The sequence below is a fragment of the Vigna unguiculata genome, chromosome 6 (genome assembly GCF_004118075.2).
Source record: "Vigna unguiculata cultivar IT97K-499-35 chromosome 6, ASM411807v1, whole genome shotgun sequence".
In the NCBI taxonomy this organism is placed as follows: Eukaryota; Viridiplantae; Streptophyta; class Magnoliopsida; order Fabales; family Fabaceae; genus Vigna; species Vigna unguiculata.
The window spans coordinates 9977816-9990022 of NC_040284.1; the positions used below are offsets into that span (position 1 = coordinate 9977816).

At 31.5% G+C, this 12207-nt stretch overlaps 2 long non-coding RNA genes across 3 annotated transcripts; one reads left to right on the forward strand and one right to left on the reverse strand.

Moving 5' to 3' along the window:
- The first annotated feature begins 691 nt into the window (after positions 1-691).
- On the forward strand, positions 692-3587 carry LOC114187565. The gene is made up of 4 exons (XR_003605281.1): positions 692-1112; positions 1276-1326; positions 1887-1958; positions 3293-3587. It is a non-coding gene; the product is annotated as an uncharacterized LOC114187565 (long non-coding RNA).
- A 2560-nt stretch (positions 3588-6147) lies between these two features.
- Positions 6148-8501, reverse strand: LOC114188859. 2 transcript variants are annotated; one of them, XR_003605464.1, is made up of 5 exons: positions 8282-8501; positions 8039-8126; positions 7824-7963; positions 7231-7365; positions 6148-6520 (listed from the first exon to the last, which is right to left on the reverse strand). It is a non-coding gene; the product is annotated as an uncharacterized LOC114188859 (long non-coding RNA). The 2 variants fall into 2 exon arrangements; XR_003605463.1 differs by having other exon boundaries at positions 6149-6520; positions 7824-8126.
- Positions 8502-12207: the final 3706 nt, after the last annotated feature.

Sequence of the window (12207 nt, forward strand, 5' to 3'; positions counted from 1 at the left end):
GGATTAACGTCAAAATGATTCCGTAACTAATTTTCGAGGAAAATTAGCGAGGGATATTGTTTCTTTTGAATTTCTCGCTTTTTAGCAAGGGATTATCGACAAAAAGATTACGTAACTAATTTGCAATGGAAATTAATAAGAAATATTATTTCTCACTAATTTTTCGTTATTTAGTAAGAGATTAGTGACAAAAAAATTTATGTAATTAATTTGTGAGGAAAATTAACGAGAAATATTTCTCGCTATTTAGCGAGAAATTAACGACAAAACCAATTCATAACTAATCGGAGATCTGAGAGATAACTCACTTTATCTATAAAAATTATTTAAAAATTTTATTATAAATTATTTAGAATTACTTTTAAGATGAAGTTTCTATGAATTTTGTAAACTATTATTTACAAATAATTAATATTAGTAGGTGATTTTGTGTAAATTGTTTTAAAAATTGTATTACAAAAAATACTTATTTTTTTTATTGTGAAGCATTTTTCACTAAAATTATCTATAAATTTTTTGGAATTATTTTTTGCAGAAAAATTACAAATTCTTTTATGAATAAATATTAGTAAAATCTAGATATTAATAAATACAGATTTTATAATATTAATAATAATTTTATATATTTATAAATAAAATTGTATACCTAAAATTGATTATTGTTAATGCAGCTAATATGATTAACTTAGTCTCATAATTTTGAAATTCAAGACGAGCAGTCTCACTATCTATCTTTACTCTCACCAACAAAGGCAACCTCGTAGAACCCTAACAACTTCAATCTCCTCCGCGCAATCAAACTCGTACATCGACGGCCACGGTGCATTCATATCGATCGCCTTCCCCTCGAGCATCTCCACCACTATACGGTCGAACTCCCTCCTGTTTAGCACCGAGTTCAGCGCCACCAGCCTTCGATCAGCTTCTCGTTGAAGAAATTTTGCAGCACTGTCACTTCATCACGCCAAAAAATTTCACGCCGGAGAGGTTAAAATCTGTCACTCCGCGTTTCTCGCCATAACCGACGTCATTATCGTCTTCCACGGGCTGACAAAGTGAGGAGATGTGCTTCACGATCGCGGCGACTTGTGTTTGCTTTCCTTTTACTGCAGGTTTGTGTGCCTTGTTGTCTCAAAATGATGACCTAATTTTTTAAGCAATAAAAGTACGTGAGTCTAAGTTTGTGTATGATGAGGAAACAAAACAACAATACCTTCATTCTTTTTTATAGTTTTAGACCTGTTGTGATTCATTCTTGAATTTCTCATCTTGTAGGGAAATTTAATTGGTCTAGGCGTTGTGGAATTTTGTGAAGGAGGACCTCTTGTAAGAATCTACAAGTTTAGATGTGCAATTCTTTTTTTAATTCTCGTAACTTATTGCTTTATCTATGTTTCTACATATTCCTTTGTTAATTGTACTTACACATATTCATAATCAGATATACACTAGAGAAATTAGGAAGTCTAGTCCATAATTGAGAGGCAATAACTCAAATATATGATTTTACTACTTGTCTATTTTAAAGTAAGGATTCAGTTCAAAGAAAAAAAGTGATTGGTGCCTAGAAAATGAAGAGAGATTATTTCTGACAAATTTGTGGTTTGTTATACATGTGCATGTGCATTTTTCCATCTACAATTAGAGCTTTATTATGTAGTTTTAGTTTCATCTTTCATCGTTTCTAATTATGATGACAAATAGAAATGCTATTCTTTTATTCTCAAAATGTTATTCATCTTTCATTGTTTGAGCTTGAAGAACCCATTTTATCCCACGTAAGTTGCTTCTCAACCTGTACCCTTTCTTTTTCTAAGCTTTGTTTTGTGTTTCCAATAGAGGTACACTTTGATAACCTCATTTTCAATCTATGCCACTGTTCCCAGCTCTCGAATCTGCTCCTAGAGTTGTTGTGCTCGTTGGCTTAGGTGTCAAAGTCTTTGGCTAGCATTTTCCAGGTAAGGGAAGCTAGGGTTTCCCTGTTTTAAGTCATTTTTTGCATGCTTGGCCTATTTTACATTATGGATGCTTGGTTCATGTTGTCTGTCGTATGAAAATACATTGCTTGTGTTGTTAATGTGATTGAATCTAGCTTGGTCGCTTGAGAGTAGAGGAGGTTCTGTTGATCTCGGCCAAGCGAGCTGTTGGTCGCTCAAAATGAAAAGCTCTCGCTTAAGCGAGGAGCTCTCGCCTGAGCGAGAACAACTGCAACCCACTTTTCTCTCTGGTTCGAGGGCTCGCCTAAGCAAAGGCCACTCGCTTGAGCGAGAGTAGTCTCGCTTGAGCGAGATGGGCTAGCTTAAGCGAGACCTCGACGTGCCCTCTGTATACAGTCTAGCCCAAGCGAGAGCTGGTAGCTTGAGCGAGGGATCCCTCTCACCTAAGCGAGAAGTCTTTAGCTCGAGCGAAATTGGTAGGGTTGGTTGGATACATGTATGATTCACATGATCGAATGATTGGTTGCTTTAAAAAGTTCAAGTATGATGCCTTGTATGTTCTACATGATGTATTGAGATTTGAATTGATGAGCTTGGTATGAATTTCATATGAAACATGATTAAATGGTTGGTTATAAATATTGGCATGAGATTAGTATGCATGATAACTTTATATTTGGTTGGTGAGACATGATTTTGGTATGTTTAGGACGTAATTCCATGAATCTCTTGGTGAGATCTCATGGTGGTGCCTCATGGTTAGGACGTAATTCCATGACCCTCTTGGTGAGAGCTCATGGTGGTGCCTCATGGTCAGGACGTAATTCCATGACCCTTTTTGGTGGGAGCTCATAGTGGTGCCTCATGGTTAGGACTAATTCCACGAATGTTTCGTGGTGGTGTCTCATTATATAATTTAGTAAGGATTCAAGTAAGGATTGCATCCTGAAACTCTAAAGAGTCAATTAGTTTCACGTAGAGCATATTGACTCAAGTGGTGAGAGTAGCAAGAGGCCCTAGTCTTTGGCAGGATAATGGTCTTGGATGTTTGAAGGCTAACCTTGTGCATGGTAGGGTGAAACCCATTGGCAATGGCTCTGCAGAGCAGTAGAGGCCACCACAAGTGCAAGCATCCAGTGAATCTGATTGATTATATGTATCCAGCTAAATGAGTCTTAGAGTCGGGTTGGTTGCTATCACATGGTTGAGTGATTTATGTGTTATCGGCCTTTAAATTCATATGTTCAATTGTATGATAAAACCCTTTTACTCTAGCTTACCCTTTTTGTTTGCTTGTGTGTCTCGTGTGTGGTTTTCTCCTTTTGCGATGATCATCAATTTATTGATGCGAGCAGATGTGGGAACTCCTAGTGATCGCAGTGGCGACGAGGATGCTGCAGCTTAGTTGGACATGTTTTAGTGTTGGGCTGCTGAGGAGCCCACGTTGAAGAGTTATTATTATATTGTAATCCCTTGCTTATGAGCAAACTTTTGGTCATCTGTTGAATCTTTCTGTTTTGTTAAGGGTACAGTGGTTACCTTAGTTTTTCTTTATTGAATACTTGGATGGTCGTGAAGTCCTCATATTTTAAGTCATATTTTAAGTCTCGTACCCTTAAATATTATAATATGGACGATGTTTTATTTAAATAGATTTATCTATTTTAAAATATGACGTTACAAGTAACATTTTTAAAATTTTACATTTTCATTAAATAGATGTATCTAATAATATTTTTATAAATGTCTTAATTAATATGTAAAAATAATGTTAACATAAAAAGATTACAAGTAACCCGTGATCTAATATTACTAAATCATACTACTAACATTTTTTATAATTTCGTGAAATTTTTTAAATGTTACTAGAGAATATATATATATATATATATATATATATATATATATATATATATATATATATATATATATATATATATATATGTATATATATATATATAACACATACAAACACATATATATATATATATATATATGTGTTTGTATGTGTGTATGTGTGTGTAGTAGTGTAATATACTGATTGAGATACATCTTCAACATTACCATCTTTAATTATCATCAAAATAAAAAAATCTTCGTTTTCACTGAATTCTTTTGGAGCTTCACTTTAACTTTAACAGGTAATAACCTTAAATCCAAATATATTTCCCATTTTTAATCCAATTTTCTTTTCAGTTTTTTAAAGTTATCATTATTTGTTTAGTGTTTATATATAATAAATAAGAGGTCTTTCAGAAGTGATGACTTTAAAATGTAAAATTATTATTATATGTTTAAAAGTTATACATAATTTAAGAGCTAAAAGTATAAATATAATGTTTTTTTTTTTCTATAGAAGTTTTTTATTTCAGAATAAACTTTGATGAACTTCTAAATGTTGACGAAGTCACCCAATACAGATCTAACAGTACTACGTATATGGTGCTCGTAGATACTTCAATACTTGAGATAAGAGGAAAAGTATTACAAGTTCTTTTAAAGAGTAGTTTTACTACTTAATAAAAAAAAACTAATAAAAAAATTAAATATGTATTTATCCTTCTTAATTTTCAGTAAAAATTAGAATAAATTTCTTTCAAAACTTTAGTCTAACCATCATGATTCTAAAATGCGAAGTCTTCCCCATTTGAGAACATTGTCAGCATTAACGACTTGTTCTATCCCCTTCTTATAATAACTTGCTACGTCATCTTTCTGTGAGCATTTAATGTTCTTTACAAGTTAACTATGTCAATATACTGTCACACAAATTAATAGCATAAATCTTAAATATAATTGTCTAAAATTTGCAGTCATATTTGCTTTACTTTTAAAAGTACTTTATTTTTCAATCTTCATGTATTAAACATACTAAATCATTATTTTAAAAATAAAACTTGTCAGAAAATTTATTTACTTAAGAGTTAAAAAAAATAGTGAAAATTTGTGTTTTCTAAATAGATAACTACCTAAAAATGACGAAATATTTGTCACCCAGTGATGCCTGAAAATATAAAAATATTTAGGGTTTGATTTTGATTTTTTTTTCTATTATACTTTTAATTATATAAATGCCACGTTATTTTATAATAAGTATAAAAATGATATAAATAATTCAAAATACATTTTCTAAAACAATACCATTAAAGATCATCTTCCTCTTAAGCCTTGGGCTATGGCTCATTTCCTTTCCTTTTCCTTTTTTCTTTTTTACTTTTTTTTTCTCTCTTTTCCTTCTCTTATTGTTTCTTATATTCAATTATATTATTCTCCATTCTCTTTAATGTTATCTCTCTCCTTATATTTACTCTGTTTCTCATATTTTTCAAGAATACATCCTATCATTAGAGGACAACTGAGTGTTGGGAAATTTGTCTGATGAGACTTGAATCATACAAAGTTCTTTTTTACTCTAAAACCCTTCTCTTAAGTTCTTTGACTATAAATCTAAGTGTTATGAAACTAGTCCAACCTTTAATTTATGATTTTATTGTTTTCGTGATTTTCTCAATGTTTTTAAAAGTTTTTATACATTTTAGACTTCCTTTTGTTATTATTTGAAACAAAAGAAATCTCCAAATAGGGGAAATTATTTGATAGTTGATTTTGGAGTTGTTAAGATGGCATTTCAATTTTAATTTGGTTGGTGTTGTTATTGGTTTTAATATAGTATTGCTTTTGTTATTGTTTGAGACAAAAGGAATTGTACATAAATATAGAAATATAATTTGAACAATCCAGTTGAATATGTATTTATTAGAATTGGATAGTTAATTAGTTAATTCATATAGTTACAGTGACTCGGTTCGGGATTTATAGTATTAAATGTATAAATCAACACATATGACACTACTAGATATATAATGTACAGTAACACTAAAAAAATGTTACTAAATCATGAAAAATGTTATTAATAGAATTTAGTAACATTTTATCACATGTTACGTATTCCCCATGTTACTATTGATTTTTTGTAACATTTATACTTATCAATAGACATTTACATAAATGTTACTAAATATTTTAAGTAACATTCTTTTAATAAAAATGTAACATTTTTAAAATGTTACTAAAAGTTTATAGTAACATTTTTTTATAGAAAAGTGACATTATAAAAATGTTACTAGAAAGTTTTAGTAACTTTTTCTTAATAAAAAGGCTACATGTTAAAAATGTTACTAAAAATAACAGAAAATTTCACACGTGATTGGGCAGGACAAAAACCACAACCCCAACGCCATCATATTAGCCGATACATATTACAAGGAAAAAATCCAAAATTTTAAAATATGCTGAAGGACTATCATATTAGCCGATACATATTACATTTATTTAAGCAACCAAAGCTAAATGATCAAAGTTCAGAAACCAAAAGATTAACCAAAAACATCTAAAAGAAAGGGGAGGATAACCCTGAAAAGAACAAATAAGTCCTTAATTTAACCAAAAACATCTAAAAGAGAGGGGGGAGGATAACCCTGGAAAGAACAAAAGTCCTTAATCTCCTATGGCAACGCAACAAGTGAAGCCTTGCTTAGACAAAGGCCTTCCACCTTTGGCACACGAAAGAACAGATCTAGGACCTGTTGAATAATAAAAAAGAAACAATGCTCACGAACAATACCAATTTCAATTTCAACTACATAAACCAACAAAAAGGCACACTTATAAAGAGTGTGTGGACTCATTAAGTGGTTTTGAACTACTTTATATAACTTATTTAAATTTTAAAATTAACAAAGGTAAAGTCTACTCATGCAAGTTTAAAATAACTAAAGATAGCTAAAAATCAACTCATAACCAGAATTCTACAAGAAACTAAAAATTTCACTAATCAAGACCTAAAAAGGACTCTAAAAGTAGGCTAATACTAAGGACTGTATTAAAACAGAAAGTAAATAAGTAAAAAAAATTATCTAAACAAGTTTTAATGGACTAAAAACTAACTCAAAAATTGATTCCTAATAGAACTCCAAAAATTCACAATTCAAACCTAAAAAATTCTACTAGAGCATATCTTCATAAAGCCCTCCCAAACCAAAAACTAACACTAGTACTAAGTAAACACAATACATGGCAACTACATAGATGCTCAATAATGTCAAGTACTAAACACAATACACAGTAATAAGCACACATAAGAAAATCTCTAAAAGGATGTCAAGTTCAAAGCTCTAAAATATTTAGACTAGAAAGTGAACCAACGTGTTAAACAACTGCATTGTGAATAGACTAGCATGTGACGTGAGAAACCAATAGGAATCTTTTCACCAGGGTCACAAGAGCATCATACCTCAGTTTTTTATGTCATAGTTGATTGAGGTGGTTTTTCTTTAGAACCAACAGGAATCTTTTCACTAGGATAAATGGATTCTACATGTTTTTCCCTCTCTGATAGTTCAGAAACAGTGTACATATAGGTTTCTTCCTACAAAAGTAAAACAAACACAAAAAATTGATTTAATCCAAACATATTTTGACTAGTACTGAGAAAGTGAAAGAAACAACGAAACAAAGCATGGGAGATTAGTACTCAACACTATATTAGAATATACATGACTGATTTCAAATATAAAAGTTATTTGAATAAGCATAAGTAGTATCTGAAAGCTAATAGCTTGGACATAAGTGTGTGAAATGGAAAAAGAACTGTAAGTGGCTCTGCAATTTATTTATCATAAAATCGAAAACATAAATACAGAGTTTAAGAAGAATGGTAAAAAATTTCACATAAACTTATTCTAACATGGTCTAAATGGTTATAACAATCAAACCACAACCTATTTCTAAAACAGAATACAGAAGTCACCGTCAAAATTGCCTAAACACAAATCAAATTCATATTATCATCAAAGTGAAGAATGAAACAAAGAAGTGAACCCTCACCGCTACTTGAGAAGCTGTGGCATTGAAAAACGAAGCCTCTGCTTCAAGGTCCTTGATATTAGCCTCAAGGGAATCAACCTCCGCATCCAAGGACTTCCCTCTTCACTACAAAATCTCAACAGTTTGCTTCGAAGTTCTCTCTGCATAATACCCTTCTCCTAAATAAATCTAATAACCAAAACAAATGAAAACCTTTCGCCACAGAGAAAACGCACATTCAATCAAGGAATCGAACTTTCCCATTTGTTCTAAAAGGTCCATTTTCAGAGAATGCACCAACTCCAAGAGAAGAACACCCAGATCCTGTACAAAACAGAAATTAGCTTATACATTTAAAGTCTTCTACTTCGTATTTTGATCAGGAATAAAATAACCTATACAAATCATTTATTTGCCTCTACAAACCTCGTATGCAGCTAGAAATTGCTTAAATCGTCGAGATGCACTAGAATCTTTACCTGATTCAGAGGTTTGGGTTGTTGAACAATGCAACGATCACGAACACCTTTCTCGCAGCAATCAACGGAGCGTGACGCTAGGCAATAATGCCGGAACCAATGAGAATACTGACGCCCATATTCACACGAAGTTCTGTGTCGAACCCTAGATCAAGAAGATTTTATCCTAGCTTCTGGTGTAGAATACCTTCAAAGCATGAGAGATCAAACGAAAGGGGGAGCAAATGGTAACCTAAATTAATTTTTTCGTAGATTAAAATCAATTATACAATTAAATTATTTTTTACGGTTACACAGAATGATAAAACGAAAAAAAAAAATCTAACACAGAATTGGCTAGTAAAATTTAATTCTTTGTAGTGTTTATTTAAAAATATTATTATATAATTATTAATATAAATTAATAATTTATAATAACTTTTATTTAAAATATAACTTATAATAATTTTTATTTAGAAAACATTATTATAATTTAGAAAATTAATGTGTAGTAACATTTTTAATAGTTATGAAAATAAAAATGTTACTAAAAATAGAAAATGTGTAATTATCTATAGTGACATTTTTTAAAAACGTTACAATATTAATATTAATATTCTTTGTAGTAACAGTTTTAAGAAAATGTAACTATATTATATCTATAGTAACATTTTTAATAAATGTAACTGAGTAAATGTTACTGTAGCTACTAAATGGTGTAGTGTGAAAGGATATATTTAATTTCAATAATGTTTAAATAATGCAAATGAAATCAACAAATGGTGAGAAAATAAAGAAAATTCTTGTACCAATGAGTCATTTTAGACATACAATTATTTGATTAATGAACTTATCTTAAACTATGATGTTAAGATCTAAGTTAACTAAAAATATTTAGAGAATATGTTTTATAAATATTGTAGAGACATTTATTTTATGCTTGTTATCTTACGTCCATTTTAATTTTATGTCCATATGTGCAAATTTCAAATGTTGAAATGGATTGAATATTAGCATTTAAATTTGGAAAATGATATACTGACTCCTTATTTTGACTCCACACTTGACTCCCTGACGTAGTATGCACAGGTGGAATTTATTTTTGAAATTAAAAATAATTTTTTTGAAGCATTTTACCAGAAGTGGCTTGTAGCGGAGGAGTTTAAGCGTTTCTATTTTCTCCTTCTCCCGTGCACTCCGTCTTACCCATACTCTCTTGTCTCCGAACAGTCGCCGAAACTGTCTTCTCACCGGCAGGGTGTGCATTGTAGATGGCGAAGGGTTTATTGGTCAAAAATTTTAACATTCTTTCCTTTCTCCCCCGCGTTCACAGGTATGAGTTCTGACTTTACCCCCTTTTGTGGTCGCAGTTGTAGGTTCTATTTTCACCGGCAAGGGCAGCGGTTTCTAGAGGGGTTATTCTGGCGAAGGAAGATAACATAATCTGTGTGGCGGCTAAACCTTGAAAGGGTTAGGATTTGCGGATAGGGAGGGTGTTTGCTGTAGAGGAGTTCAACCGTGTATGGAGACCTGAGTAGTAATTTGCTGAACTGTTTATTAATGGCAGTCCTGAACCTCTTGCCTAAACTTTTGTTCTCATTGCAATAATAAATCTGTTAAACCACAAAATGTGTGCTTTTTTAGACTGCAAAGAAATTAAAGCTTATGAATACATGAATCAACAGCACTGAGCATAAGTCTACAATATAGATTAGTATCATCTTAAGAACATTTTGCACAGTTTAGTATCACTTTCTTATAAGCAGCATTTAGTTGTGAATAAGTATATTAAATCTGTCACATTTTGTGTGTGATGACCTGTGTACAACTAAGTGATGATCTGTGTACAACTAAGTGATGACCTGTGCAGCATTTCTTGTAACAATGTGGTTTTACTGAATTTTTTGAACTCAGACTATAGCAGTCAATTCGTGTTTTTGGGGTGAATGACGTTGGTTAATAAGATGTGATTTGTAATAAGTGGGGTTAAAGATGTCTGATTTGTTGGTGATGACTTTTGTGCACCCAAGTGATGACCTGTGATACATTTTTTGCTATCAGTTTATTAATCCAATTTTTTATCCATTTTGTTATAGTAGTCAATAATTGTTTATGATATTATTTACTTTGGTGCACGTGATAAATTTTCAGTTATATTTGGTCCTTTGTGGATATATGTTTGATGAATTTCAATGAACTTGGTATGTTATTTAGGATTTTTAAGTAAGATGTCTAGTAAACGTGAACGCAAATGTATTCCGGAAGCAGACAATAAGGGGAAGAAGAAAAAGGTGGTGAAAAATGTTGATAAGGTATAATTGGAATCTTTAAGTGATTTAACTTTTGGTGGGTCAACATTTGGTGGGGTTATCGGTTTATGATGCTTGTATCTGCCTAGGTCTTAGTATGGTTGGTAAATGTGTTGAATTTGATGTTGATGTAAGTGGGGTAATAGGGTAAGACATGAATTTGGTTACGTAATTAGGAAGCTCTCAATAAATGTTTTGTTAACCACTGTCAGGCATGATTGTGGTATTATGGTGTTGAAGTATCTTGAGATATGGGACGGCGTCAAAAGATTTGATGGGAAAAGCATGCCAGCTTACACTGATGTCAGTATAATACCCTCGGAAACAAAATGTGGAAACCAATGCCCAGCCCAGTATAAATTCCAGTCCAAACACAAATGACAACACAAATATGGGACCCAATTTGCAGCCCAATGTCGAGCCTACTAACACTGCTAATGTGGAGGATATACTGCAGAGGATGGTTCCTCCATCCACAAATATTCCATGTTTGGAGGTTGGGGAGAGTTCTAAAGTTCAATCTTCTGTTCTGGATAATATATCACTTTAGTAACTCATGATTGTTTAATGTCTTCAATTTTTAGGTTATTTATTTTTAACTTTAGTGGTTTCGTTGTTAATTTTAATTTTCATGGCACTGTTGGAATGATCTACTATATCTATGATATTAAACTTATTTTATCACTGTGATATCCATGTAACTGTCAGTTTAACTTATTATATGATCATCTATGTACAATTAACTGTTGACCACCGATAAAGATTTTGCACACATTCATAATTTATGATCTATGAAAAAGGTTATAGTATGAAACTCACTTACAATCAATCACATAAATAGAGTAAAATTTAATGTAGGTTACTGCCCATGATGAATCTGTGGGAAAATTGTGGTACAAGTGGAACATAACATACATGCCTAACACTAACATTAATAATTGGTTATCAATGAATCATTAAGTGTTGACCTACAATAAACATTTTGCTCACCTTCCAAATTCGTGGTCTCTGCTAACATAAATTCTACGAAAGTAAACCTTACCAAAGTAGGTGTGTGATAATTGATAATAATTACTCCATACTTAATGAAATATAACACCTTTATTGCGTATATGAAACATATTAAACAACAACAAACTACGTGTGGCATAATTCATCCACAACTCCAACATGATATTTTTGTTATCTGTAATCAAATTATATGATGACTCAAGAACAATTAAGTAGTGACCTGGTCCAAAAAATTGGACATAATAACTTTTAGATTTTTAAATGTAGATCAATCATATATTAAGTGTTGACCTGTGAACAACATCTTGCACATAATTACTGATTTGTCATCTGTGTGATAACCAATATTACTAAATTTTGGACCACATATGTATTTGTTGTTCACCTGTTATAAAATTTAGTTGCACTCAATCAAAATTAAGATGAACAACATCCAACTATCACTTAACATAAACCACTCAGAATTCCATAAATGAATGACTAAACCAAACAAGGAAATTGTCATCAATCACGTCAACAATGTCTAAACATAAAAAATACCAAATTTAGCAATACAAATCCAAATTACAACAAACATAAAATCTCTAAATCAACTACTTATGGCGCTTCCTCCGACTAAATGTTGCA